Raw genomic sequence first — 14,704 nt, 5'->3', positions numbered from 1 at the left:
TACATCCATGTAATGAAACTATGAGCTTCCATTAAAAATAGGGATAAGTAACATTTTTGAGTACTTAATATGAAAGGTAAAGAAATTAGTACAGAATCACACTACCAGTTAGAGGCAGAACAAGGCTTTAAACTCAAGTCTGTCTGATTTCAAGACCTGTGTTCTTGACTACTCTGCTACTCTGCCTGGTCCCAAATGAATAAGAATATATAACAGCACGGAAAAGACTTATATAGGTATTCCACAATTGAGTGTGTACAAATGGGCAATAATCTTATGATAATGGCCTCATTACTATTGGTCCCTGGGTAAATACAAATAAAAACTACCATCAGATTTCATTGCACACATTACAGAATAGCTAAGGGGGAAAAAAAAGTGACAAAATATTGCTGATGAGGACGTAGAGCCACAGAACACATTGCTGTTGGGATGAATACTAGAAAACTTCTTTGGCAATAGCTAAAGTTGAACAACTGGATACCCTTGGAATACTGGATGCTTCATGACCGGTCTATTCCATTCTCAAATACAGTCAATTATGCTGTAACACTTGTTTCAAAAACTTGAATTTTTTGTTTGATTGACTTATTGGAAAACAATTTGGGCATAATGAGAATTTCACATTTCCTTGCAGACAGTTTCACCAGCAAGAACCACGAGATGAAGTAGAAACTGCACCCAGGTGAACCAATCCACATAGGAATACACAAAACACACTCACATACCTCAAAGGTCTACCAGCTACCCCAGTTCACTGGGTGTGTTATCTTACAAGGTTGTATTCTATTATGCCTTTGTATTCACAAACTTTTCTATATAAATAAATATACACTCAACATCCCAAACATATCTAAGTGACCTGGCTCAAAATGCCAAGCGATGCAAACTAAAAAAAGACAACACTATTTATATCTGAGAACTTTAAACAGAAATTAACAAATTCTGCAGAAGTGGCTCCTTTTAGTGCTACTAGTTGCTAGTTTGATGACTTCATATATCACTACAATTTCCAAAGCCTTCAGCTCTCAGGTGAAACCATGAATGCAGATTAAAAAAAGCCACAAAAAGCAAGTGTCACTTTCCAGCAGTGACACTAAAGTTAATTGAAGAAGGAGGCTACATAGTGGATCAAAAATTGCAATTTTGATGAAACAGGCATCCATTATAAACCTTAAAAGACCTATAATCCAAAGGCAAAAAAAAAATGCTCAAGGATTTAAGGGTTTTAAAAGATCAGGAGCCAATACCAAAGCAAGGAAAATGAATCATACCTACCCACCCACATCCAGTGTTACAACTTTCTGTCTGATTTCAGATAATCCTCCTCCCATGATTTCACAATAACTCACAAGCTGCCACCCTCTGATATCTACTTCCACAAGCAAACATCACGTCTTTTTTTAAGGTTGTGTCATATTTACTGTCGTGTTTATATTTATATTTCTTAACCATCTGACATATGTAATATTATACCATTCTTTTATTAGGTTCCTCCCTTTATGTATTACTGACAATGTTTTTGAGTGTTACGCCCTTACTCCCATTTTTCTCGTAAGTCTTAAGGGTTTTGTTGTGACATTTTGCATAGCGTAGTAATTTTTAGGAATCCATGTGTCACAGTATAGTAGCTCTGACTGTATATAGTCAAGATAAATGAATGGATCTGTGGTAGTGAGTTGTGTCTGGGGCAGAGCTCTGAGCTGGACCTGGGCAGGGCCACAGGGATCTGTAAGTGTTGCAGCTAGTTTCTGGTGTGTACTAAAACCATGTATGAAAAAAAATAACAGTTTTCTTCAAAACAGAAAAAATGGGGAAAAAATCTCAATTGCGCCTCAAGAGTAGAATGAAAAATAATGGTACGTTTATATAATGTAATATTAAACAAGAATGGAAAAGATTTAATTACTGCTAAGTGCAATAATTTACAGAAGTTATGTTGACAGAAAGAAGCCCAGAAGCCAACAAGTGGAGACTGATATAGATAGATAGATAGATAGATAGATAGATAGATAGATAGATAGATTCTATTTATATGAAGCTCAGGAAAAGAAAAAAAAGGTCTTAGGTGATAGAAATAGGAATTTTGGTTTAACGTTGGGGCTATTGACTTGAAGGGGGCACAAATGAGGTTTCTAGTGTACAAGGAATAAACTATATCTTAATTTGGATGGTGGTTTCAGAGGGGTATTCCTTTGTAAAAAATTCATTAAGCTCTACTTGAAATCTGGGCATTTTATATATGTTATACCTCAATAAAAACGTTTACAGGAAAACTGTATTCAAAAATATATAAAGAGAATTAAAATACACCACAACAACGGCATACAAAGTTGCAGGTACAGGTAAAGGAATTAAAATTATCTAAGGCTTTGTACTGTTCAGAGAAAGTTGATGTAATTAATATTAGACTCTGTCTTGTTACATATGCATGTTAAAATTTCTAGCATAACCACAAAAACAGTAATAGCCTATATAACATGAAAGCTAATACAGAAGAGATATTGAATAATAAGAAGTGTTATCAATTCTAAAGAAAACAAAAAAGAATGGAAAAGGGAACATAGAGGAGATAGAAAAATATAAATTATATAGTTTGATACTAGTTAAAACCCAAATATATCAATTATTATGCCAGGTGTAAATTAATTAAATGCCTAAATTAGAACACTAATATTTTCAGACTGTATAAGCATTCCAAAACTCAATGACATACTGCTTATTAAAGACATCTCAAATATGAGTATGAAAATACTGAAAATGAAAGTATATAAGAGGACTTAACAGACAATAACTAACCAAATATAGCTTATATCACTATGTTAATATGAGATAGACAGAACTTACAGCCAAAAAATTACTAAAGTAAAAAAATAAAATTTTATTGACAAAAGTTTAGTTCAACAGGAAAATACAACTATCTTGAATGTATATATACGTAATAACACAGGCTCAAAATGCATAAAGCAAACTTTTATAGAATAAAAAGAAATGAAAAATTAAAATCTTTGACTGTAAAAAGATTCCAGCACACCACTATTAGTAATTTATAGAAAAAATTAATATAAATTTAGTAAGCAAGTAGACTATTTGATGATGACAATTTTCTAAAACTTGACCTATTAGATACAGAAAAAACATGATACTCAAAAATACACATTCTTTTCAAGCACACAAATAACATCATAGAAACTAAAAAAAAAATTTCAATATGGATAAAATGATGGAAATTATGCAGCATATATTAGTTTCCCAATGTTGCTGTAACAAGTTACCATAAATTTAGTGGATTAAAACAACACAAATTTATTATCTTATAGGTCTGGAACTTATAAGTCCTAAATTAAGGTGTCAGCAGGCCTGTGTTCCTTCTGAAGACTCTCCTGGAGAATGTAATATTTCCTTTTCCAGATTCTGTCAATAGAAGCCACATACATCCCTTGGCTTGTGGCCCCTTCCTTGTATCGCTCTGACCTCTGCTTCTCTCATCCTATCTGCTCTCACTCTAACACTCCTGCCTCATTCTTTCCCTTATAAGTATTTTTGTGATCACAATAAGCCCAGCAAGGTAACCTAGGATAATCTCCCCATCTCAAGGCCCTTAATTTAATGATATTTAGAAAGTCCTTTTTGCCATACAAGGTAACATACAGGTTCCAGAGATTAGGACATGGACAACTGGGGGTGCCATTATTCTTTCTGCCACTTACTGTATACCCTTCAAATTCAATATAAATAAGCTAAAGTCAAAAATAAAAAATTCTATATCTAGTACCTTGATTGTGGTGATAGTTTCACAGGTATATGCATATGTCCAAACTCATAAAACTGTATAATTAAATATGTGCAGTATTTTTTGTATATCAACTATTACCTCAGTAAAACCTTAAGAAAAACCCTATATGTGGAAAGTAAGAAAGGCATACTCCTAAATAAGACATATATCAAAGAAGAAATCACAATGAAAATTAGAAAATATTTTAAACTAAGTGATGATTAAAATTCAACATATAAACTTACAGGATGCAGCTAAAGCTATGCTTTGAAACAAATTTATAGCTTTAAAATATATATATATATATATATATTTGTTGTTGTTGTTATATATATAACAAAAGAAGATGAAAATCAATCAAGCATGCATCCCAAGAAATCGGGCGGGGGGAAAGCAAATTAAACATAAAGTGGTAATAAATAAATGAGAGAAAAAAAGCATAAACTAAAAAAAATTTACAATGTCAAGAGTTTCTTTAAGGCTAATAAAATTAATAAATACCTGGTGAGACTAATTTTTAAAAGGACAAAAAATACACATGTGAGGGATATAATTAAAGATCCTGCTGACATTAAAAATAGAATATATGTACAACTTTATGCCAATAAATCTTAAAAATAATATGACATAGACAATTTCTTTTTGTCAACACAGCTTAATAAAACATAGCTTTAAAAAGTGAAGAATAGTCTGAATAATCCAATACTTAATTATAAAAGCACTGAAACTATAAAATATTTCCAGAAAGAGAACACCAAGCCCTGTTATCTTCACCAACCACTTCCACCAAGTATTTTAGGAACAAATAACAACTATACACGATTATTTCAGAGAATAGAAGAACCATACTTCCCAACTCAATTTATGAGACCAGCCTAACCCACATAACAAATTCTGACAAATAAATTATGAGAAAGTAAAATTACAGGTCAATATCACTCATGGACAGATAAGCAAAGATACCAAGAAAATTCGATCGAACTAAATCCATCTATTTATCTACCTATCTATATATCTATATCCACCTACATGTATCTATATATGTTTACATATCTATATATGTGCATATATATTATATATAAAACATATTGTGTCTGAGTTTTTGTCTGCAATGAAAGGTTGTTTTAACATTCAAAAAGCAATGTAATGCTTCATATTAAGGTGCCAATCATATAATGATCTCAACTGAAACAAAAATATTTGATAAAATTTATTCTCTCTGATTTTTTAAAACTCTTATTAGTGAATTAGTTTTCTATTGCTACCACAGAAAAACTGCCACAACGTTAGTGGTTTAAACAATCAAATGTATTATCTTTGACTGTTGTAGGTTAGAAGTCCCAAACAGGTCTCACTGGGTTAAAATCAAGGTATCCAAAGCCTGCATTATTTCCTGGAGGCATGAAGGGAGAATCCATTTCTTTCCCTTTTCCAGCTGAGGCTGTCCTGATGCCTTGGCTCACGGTTCCCTTTCTCCATTTTCAAAGCCAGCCATGTTACGTCTCCCTGACTTTTCTTCCATCTTCACATCTTTCTAACTGACCCAAGAAATATTCTCTGATTTTAACAATTCACAAGATTATATTCGGCCCACCTGCAAGATCCAGGCTAATCTCCCCATCTCAAGATCTTTAACATTAATCCCATCTGCCAGGTCCCTTTGCTGTGTAACACATTCCCAGGTTCTGCGGGGGAGGACTTGGACACCTTTGCGGGGTGGAGGCACTATTCTGCCTACCACAACTAGTATGAAAGGGAAATTCTCTAATCTTACAAAGAATACCTACAAAAAACCACACCACGTATTAAAATTTCACATTGAACTATTAGCAGCTTTCACTTTGCAACCAGAAACACCACTGGGCATCCTTTATAGTTACTCCTATGGAACACTGGACCGGAAATTCTGAGTGGTCTAATAAGTCAGGAAAAGATATCAAAGTATACAGTAAGAATAAAAAACTTGTTATATTTGTAAGTGATGTATTTGTGGCTCTTGAAGACTCAAAAGAATTAATGAGAAATTATGAGAATTACTAAGTGATTGCAAGATTTCTGGACACATGATCAATTTAAAAAACAAGTGTATTTCTATATACCAATAACAAACTATTGGAATATGAACATTTTTAAACCATACCATCTACAGTGGCATAAAATGTCAAGTACCCAAGAAAAAAAATCTAACAAAAGATTTTCCACGGGAAATATTACTGAGAGAAATTAAAGAAGGCCTAAATAAATGAAAAGATATACTATCTTCATAGACTCTAAACTCAATACTGTGAAAATATTAATCCCCCAACACTGATCTATGGAATCAATGTATTCCCAATCAAAATACCAACTTTTTATTTGCAGAATTATACAAGCTGATTTTTAAATACGCATGAAATGTAAATGGTCAAGAATAAGGACAAGATAAAATCTTGAAGAAGAGCTGGTCTGAAAGAATTACTGGAGCAGGTGATATAAGTAATTTTTGTCTTAACATTATCATCATTAAAAGAGTAAAACTGGTATAAAGAAAACAAATAGAACAATGATAGAACATGGACATTTGATATGCAAAGAGGTTGGCATTGCAAAGCCATGAGAAAATAAAATTTTCAACAACAGTAGAGAGATAATTGAAAATATGGAAATATATTTATCTTGGTCCCTTTTCACATCAAACACAAAAGCCATCTAGTGAATAGTAGATCTAAATGTCTAAAGAAACAAAACAATAACCTTCTAGAAGATAATTTAAATGAGTATTTTCATGAACTTGGAGTAGAGAAAACATTAACCATAAAGCAAAAGATTGATGCATGTACAAATTAAAATTAAGAATATCTGTTCATCAAAAGACATTATTAAAAGAGCAAAAGGCAATATATACAGAAATCCTGCAATCAATAAGGAAAGACAAGCAACCCAGTTGAAAAATGGAGAAGAACCTTGGAACAGGCACCTAAAAAACGGAATATACAATACCCAGAAAACATACGATAATTACAAAAGTCAAAGTAAAATTTGTATGAGCTCCACTACACCCACCAGAATAGCCAAGGACTGACAATATCAAATATCGCTGAGGTTGTAATGAGATGGGAATTCTTACACCCTGCTGGTGTGCATATTGGTACAACTTTGGAAAACATTTTGGTATTATCTACTAGTAATGAAGATACACACACCATATGTATATAGTAACACAGCAGTTTCACCAAAACCATGTCCTTTTCCTCCTAGGCACACAGGTGGTCTACATTTCCCATCTCCCTTGCAGTGTGGTGTGGCCATATGACTAAGTTGTGACCATGGGGATATAGGATGAATGACGTAAACTACTTCCAAATCTGGCCCATAAAAAATAATCCTCCATAACCCTCAATCCTCAATTCTCTCTCTCACCTTTTACCAGCTAGATATTAATGCCAAGATGACCTTAGAAATGACATTAAAATGACAGAGTGTTTAATAACAGAGTCACACCCCTGCCCTCTCTCACCTCTGATAGGTTCTAAGGCAGCTAGCACTACAGTTGCTGATACACACACGCGTGCACACACACACACACGCACACGCTTATGCTTATCTCAGGCTGGTTAGGACTCACATTGCAACACTTCAAAACTCAACTTGGTTGCAGCTTCCTCTGGAAATTCATTACATCCTCAGTATGAGTTAAATACCCTCTGTGCAATTTTTATAGCACTCATGCTTTTATTAATTAGGAGGCAATTTAAGATAGTCATTATGAGTACCAACTCTAGATCTGCTTCTATCTGGGTTTGAATATCACCTTTTTATTTTAATTTTTATTTTTTATTGAAGTAGAGATTACTTACAATGTTTCAGGTATATAGCAAAGTGATTCAGATATATATATATATATATATATAAACACACACACACGTATATTCTTTTTCAGATTGTTTTCTGCTATAGGTTATTACAAGATATTGAATACAATTCCCTGTGCTATACAGTAGGGCCTTGTTGGTTATCTATTTTAAACATAGTAGTGTGTATCTTTTAATCCCAAATTCCTAATTTATCCCTCTCCCACTCCTGTCCCCTTTGGTAACCACAAGTTTGTTTTCTATGTCAGTGGGCCTATTTCTGTTTTGTAAATAAGTTCATTTGTATCACTTTTTAGATTCCATATAAAAGTGATATCATATGTGAATATCATCTTTTTTATTTGTTGTCTGTATGACTTGTACAAGTTATTAAATCTCTGCTGAGTTTCCTTTCCTCAGCTATAATGTTGTCACATTAAGACACAGTTAATGTACTTAAGGACTTAGGATCTGGTATCAGATAACTTAGTTTTGAACCCCAACTCTGTCCGTTACTAATTTTGCCAACTGGAGCCAGTTACTTTATCCCTCTAGGCCTCAATTTCCTCATCCATAAAATGGGAAAATACTTAAATTACACAATTGTTTAAGGAATAGGTGAATTAATATGTTAAGCACTTAGAACAGAGTCTGACGTATAGTAAGCGCTCTGTAAGCATTTGTTCTTGCTGTTATTTTTGGTGTTTATAGAAGCTATTCATGGCAATTCCAGGGTGTGTGATTCTCATGAGAAAAGGAGACAAAAGGAACTGAACTCTACTTCTGAGGTCTCTCGCACTGGGAGGGAGGGTCATACATCAAAAGTACTCAGTGTATAAAAAGGTGATAAAAGTGGGGAAGCACCATGGCGGTGGCCACACTACATAGGTGAGAGAGACAAGGGGAAATGTCCAGCAGCTACCATTAAGAGAGAAATGTTGGGATCAGGGAAGACCTTAAGAAAGGTGTCTGTGGAATATAACGTGTAAAATTTCTCCATCTCCCCTAAAAGAAAAATCTATGATATTATTCCAAACTTGTGATCACACTGGTATTTTATTGTTTTTAGGTATGCTTGTTTGGATGCTTTTTAAAATATATGGACATATAGGGCTTCCCTGGTGGTGCGGTGGTTGAGAGTCCGCCTGCCGATGCAGGGGACACAGGTTCGTGCCCCGGTCCGGGAGGATCCCACGTGCTGCGGAGTGGCTGGGCCCGTGAGCCACGGCTGCTGGGCCTGCGTGTCCGGAGCCTGTGCTCCGCAACGGGAGAGGCCACAATAGTGAGAGGCCCGCGTACCGCAAAAAAAAAAAAAATTATATATATATATATAGACATATAGAAACAGGTTCCAAGGCTGTCAGTTCCATTTAGGTTAACCCTGCAAAAGACTTAGTAGTCCTCAATAAACAGAAACTATTATTAGTGCTGATCATGACCTACTAAATTTGTTATTTTGACTCTTCTCCCCCACTACACTTTGCCATATTCATCTCTGCATGCCCATCATCTAAAGCCTCTCTGTAATGATAGGTACTTAACCAATATTTGTAGAATGGATTATCTGAAGGGATTGGGACGATGATGGGTGGAGAGACGGATAGATAGAAGAAAGGATAAATGCTGAGATTGTTCACATCAACTTTATGGGGAAACACCCTAGAATGGTTGGCCATGGAAGGGAAAACGTGTGCTTAGAGTGGGCCTTGTATCTACCCGCTCTGGGACACTCCGTTTGGGAGGGCTCACTGGGGCCCTGTCCTTACCAGTAGGCAGTGGAATCACTAAAAGCTCAGGTTCTAGAACCAGAAGGCCTGTGTTCAAATTCTGGCTCCATCAAAAGATGTATTCACAGTAAAGTTAATGATGTGAAGACTCAGGGCCCCTCGCTTACAGCCTCTTCCAAGGTCCTGTATCTGTATTTCATATGTGTAAGCCTGTACTCTGCTTCTGAAAGAGGTTCCCGATACTATAAAACAAAACTTCCAGATTCCACAAAACCTGGATCCAAAATTGGCTCTACCAGGTACTGGCTACGGGACCTGGGCTCAATATATTTACCTGCTATGTGCCTCCACTCCCCACCTGTAAAACGGGATACAACTGGAAACCTACTTTATGGGGTTGTTATGAAGACTAAGTGAGTTAGTATATGTGAGATACTTAGCACAATGTCATGCACACAGTACTTGCTGAATGCGTTGTTGGCTTCTATAACTCCCTTTTTTGGTCTTAACTTCCTTTTTTTTTTTTTTTTTTTCTGTCCGCGGGCCTCTCACTGTTGCGGCCTCTCCCGTTGCGGGACGCGCAGGCTCAGCGGCCATGGCTCACGGGCCCAGCCGCTCCGCGGCATGTGGGATCCTCCTGGACTGGGGCACGAACCCGTGTCCCCTGCATCGGCAGGCGGACTCTCAACCACTGCGCCACCAGGGAAGCCCTCTTTCTTCCTCTTTCATTGGTCATCTCAACTTCCTCTTCCTTCTTTCAGCGCTGCCAGGTCCAGGATCACCTTTCTCTTTGCAAATTTAGCCTGTGGCAAACCTGTCCCTAATCCTTAATCCCTCCCCCTTGCACTTGAGCACATTTTCACTGTGAGCCTCCGGAGTGGTTTTCAATCTGATTTCATCAGCCTCTATTCGGTTTCTTAAACTACTATACTTGTTCATTACTTAAAAGACATGACAATTTTGGTTTCCTTTTTTCCCTTTAGGAGCCATCTTTTAGCTTGGCTTTCTGAACAATAACATGGAGAAGAAGATGGCATTATCCTCAAACTTTTTTTTTTTAACATCTTTATTGGAGTATAATTGCTTTACAATGGTGTGTTAGTTTCTGCTTTATAACAAAGTGAATCAGCGATACGTACACATACATCCCCATATCTCCTCCCTCTTCCGTCTCCCTCTCACCCTCCCTATCCCACCCCTCTAGGTGGTCATAAAGTACCAAGCTGATCTCCCTGTGCTATGCGGCTGCTTCCCACTAACTATCTATTTTCCATTTGGTAGTGTATATATGTCCATGCCGCTCTCTCACTTCGTCCCAGCTTACCCTTCCCCCTCCCCATGTCCTCAAGTCCATTCTCTAGTAGGTCTGCATCTTTATTCCTGTCCTGCCATTAGGTTCTTCAGAACTTTTTCTTTTTTTTTTAAGATTTCATATATATGTGTTAGCATATGGTATCTGTTTTTCTCTTTCTGACTAATTTCACTCTGTATGACAGTCTCTAGGTCCATCCACCTCACTACAAATGACTCAATTTCATTTCTTTTTATGGCTAAGATTCCATTGTATATATGTGCCACATCTTCTTTATCCATTCATCTGTCGATGGACACTTAGGTTGCTTCCAGGTCCTGGCTATTGTAAACAGAGCTGCAATGAACATTGTGGTACTTGACTCTTTTTGAATTATGGTTTTCTCAGGGTATATGCCCAGTAGTGGGATTGCTGGGTCGTATGGTAGTTCTATTTTTAGTATCCCCAAACTTTTGTCATAACATTTTGAAAACACTCGTACATACCATCTACAGAACTGTGGCCGCTAATTAGATTCTATCTTGCCCCTGAAATATTGATCTTTTCAGATATATGTAGCCCCATGAATATTGACACCTCTGTGTCAACTGTGGAACCGACTTGGGACACATAGATTTTTGCCTCATGTATTTGCCTAGTTCCTGATTTTAAGCTAAACCCAGTGAAAACGTAAAAGAAAACATGGTGTTGCAAGGTTTACCTGATATTCTTCATCTCCATCCAGATCTTTTCTTTTAAAGGAAGTTTTTTTGTATATACATTTATTTATTTATTTATTTTTGGCGGAGTTGGGTCTTTGTTGCTGCTTGCGGGCTTTCTCTAGTTGCGGCGAGTGAGGGCTACTCTTCGTTGCGGCGTGCGGGCTTCTCGTTGTGGAGGCTTCTCTTGTTGCAGAGCACAGGCTTTAAGAGTGCAGGCTTCAGCAGTTGTGGCTCACGGGTCTAGAGTACAGGCTCAGTAGCTGTGGTGCATGGGCTTGGTTGCTCTGCAGCATGTGGGATCTTTCCGGACCAGGGCTCGGACCCATGTCCCCTGCATTGGCAGGTGGATTCTTAACCACCGTGCCACCAGGGAAGTCCTCCATCCAGATCTTCTATGCAGTTTGGGTAGCAGTTGAGGAAACTATGCTGTAATGATTAATGGGCTTAATGGCTCTCAAACCACATCACTTTCCAGAACAGATATCCATTGCTGCTTACATCAGAATTATTTAACCAATGTCTGAAAACGTTCACATCAGGCTAACATACCCAGGAGTCCTATAATCAAACATATGTGATGGAATGAAAGACAAATGATGGTCATTCATACTGGTCCTTAAGTCATCCTCACCATGTTCCATTATTCCATGACCATCAATTTCTATGATGTCCTTGACCAATACGCGACCCCATCACTTTAAAAAAATAATAATTTTTAGGGCTTCCCTGGTGGCGCAGTGGTTGAGAATCTGCCTGCCAATGCAGGGGACATGGGTTTGAGCCCTGGTCTGGGAAGATCCCACATGCCGCGGAGCAACTAGGCCCATGAGTCACAACTACTGAGCCTGCGCGTCTGGAGCCTGTGCTCCGCAACAAGAGGCCACGACAGTGAGAGGCCCGCGCAACGTGATGAAGAGTGGCCCCCACTTGCCGCAACTAAAGAAAGCCCTCGCACAGAAACGAAGACCCAACGCAGCCAAAAATTAATTAATTAATTTTAAAAAAAATGATAGCCCCTCCCCCTACACTGTTTCATTTAAAAAATAATAATTTTTAAACTAAAATAGAGGTAAATATCATTATGTAGTGCCTTTCAAAATTATGCTCAATAGGCAATAATCTGTCTTACATCCCAGGACTTTACCGCATCATAAAGTAACACTGAAACATCCTGAAGCCCAGAGAAATAGCACTGAGAATTCAGCCCAAGGTGCCTAAGTGGTATATTTTCTCCACTCTTCATCAGCCCTTCCCAGGTGAAATGTCTGCTACATCATGTGTTTAGAAACCGATTTCAACGCAAGGTTTCAAATATACCAATTCACCAATATGAATTCCAACCCTTTCAACATATATCATCCCTTTCCAAACACCAGCTGTATTAGGGTTCTCAAAAAAGAAACAAAACCAACAGGGTGTGTATATATAAAAAGAGAGATTTTTCTAAGGAACTGAATCAGGTAATTGTAGAGACTGGCCAGTTTGAAATCTACAGGGCAGGCCAGCACACTGAAGACCCAGGGAAGAGCTGGTGTTGCAGGTCAAGTCTGACGGCATTCTGGAGGCAGAATTTCCTCTTCGTTGGGGACCTTAGTCGTTTCTCTAAAGGCTTTCACCTGAGTGGATGAGACCCACCCACATTAAGGAGGGTAATCCGCTTTACTCAATGTCTATTGATTTAAAAATAGCTCACAGTGACATCTAGACTGGTACTTAACCCAAAACTAGGTACCATGGTCTAGCCAAGTTGACATACAAAATAATTCATCAAATTAGCCGTGACCTGCACGATACATAAGATTTGTCATGTGCACTGAAGGTTCTGAAAACTGCAGTTCCCTGCCGCCCTATGGGAGAACATAGATTCAATAGATTCTCTCAACCCATTGTCAGCTGCACCTTTTGGAGCACTGCCTTGAGAATATGCTAGAGGTGTGTCCTCAAGGATGTGGCTAGTCCTTCAAAGGGAGTTAAACCGCAGCAAGGAGCTCTTCCTGGATTTTCCCACATGGACACTTCCTAGATTCTTTTGCCTTACTTCACTGATCTCAGCTAGCATGTCCCTCTGATGAAAATTATTCAAGTAAATAAGAGAAGAAGCAGGTGTAAAGAAAATTACAACACTGGAGAATGTTTATGAAGGAGGGCCATTGTGACCAGGGCGAGGTGGAATGAAAGCATTGTTCTTGAGTACATGGAAAGGAAACAAAGAAGAAAGCATGTGATCACAATAATAGTTGAAGTTATAAGTGAGGAATGACATGAATAATGTCAGGTGCAAAGGAATGAAAAGGGAAATGAAGGGGTAGAATAAGCAGGCAGAGCAATGAATAAAGATATATTCAGGGACTTCCCTGGTGGCACAGTGGTTAAGATTCCACCTGCCAATGAAGAGGACACGGGTTTGAGCCCTGGTCTGGGAAGATCCCACATGTCGCGGAGCAACTAATCCCCTGCGCCACAACTACTGAGCCTGAGTTCTAGAGGCCACGAGCCACAACTACTGAAGCCCACCTGCCTAGAGCCCGTGCTCCGCAACAAGCCACCGCAATGAGAAGCCCACGCACCGCAATGAAGAGTAGCCCCCACTTGCCGCAACTAGAGAAAGCCCGCGCACAGCAACAAAGACCCAACACAGCCAAAAATAAATTAACTTTAAAAAGAAAAGTAAGCATTTGTACACACACACACACACACACACACACACACACACACACACACCCCAAAAAAAGGCAGGATAGGAGGGTTTGTGGGTGGAGCCCAAGTGAGAAGACCAGAAGTGGAGTCCGGTTGCCTGACATAGCTTTGCTTCTTCTCTCCAGAAAATACGATCATACCAGGGAAGGCTCAAGTTGTGTCAAAGGAGAATATATGCCCTTCTGACGCGGAATCGTACCCCTCCACTGGTTATGAAGTTTGTGTCACACGCATTGTCATCATACTCTGATCTGGAAAGTCTGCTATCCCTGCGTTTGTAGGCATGTGTGTGGACAGTAAAATAAACTTCCTACTGACTTCGCACTGTCCTACCTGTGCTCTTTCCCCAAAACTTAGTCCTGTATCTGCTTAGACACCCCAGGGTTCTAAGGCACTGGAATTTCAAGAAACCTTCTCAGATATAACACATGAGCATTCACTCCCTAGCAAATGAGGAGAAAGAGAAGACAGGAAGTATTCTCACCATTTAACATAGGAGGGGAAATGTCCAGAGAGAGAGAACTGTCCCTAGGGCTAAAATTAAGGGTAGAACTGAGCAACGGTTCTAAGTTTCCCTCCTGTTTCAGTCCAGTTATATCCTGCTGCCCCTCTCAGTTATCTGAAAGTTCAACTCATCTGAAGTCCTAAAATTATCACATCTT

The sequence above is a fragment of the Grampus griseus genome (assembly GCF_964374135.1).
Source record: "Grampus griseus genome assembly, chromosome: 9".
Classification (NCBI taxonomy): Eukaryota; Metazoa; Chordata; class Mammalia; order Artiodactyla; family Delphinidae; genus Grampus; species Grampus griseus.
Note: the sequence above shows the minus strand (reverse complement) of the source record.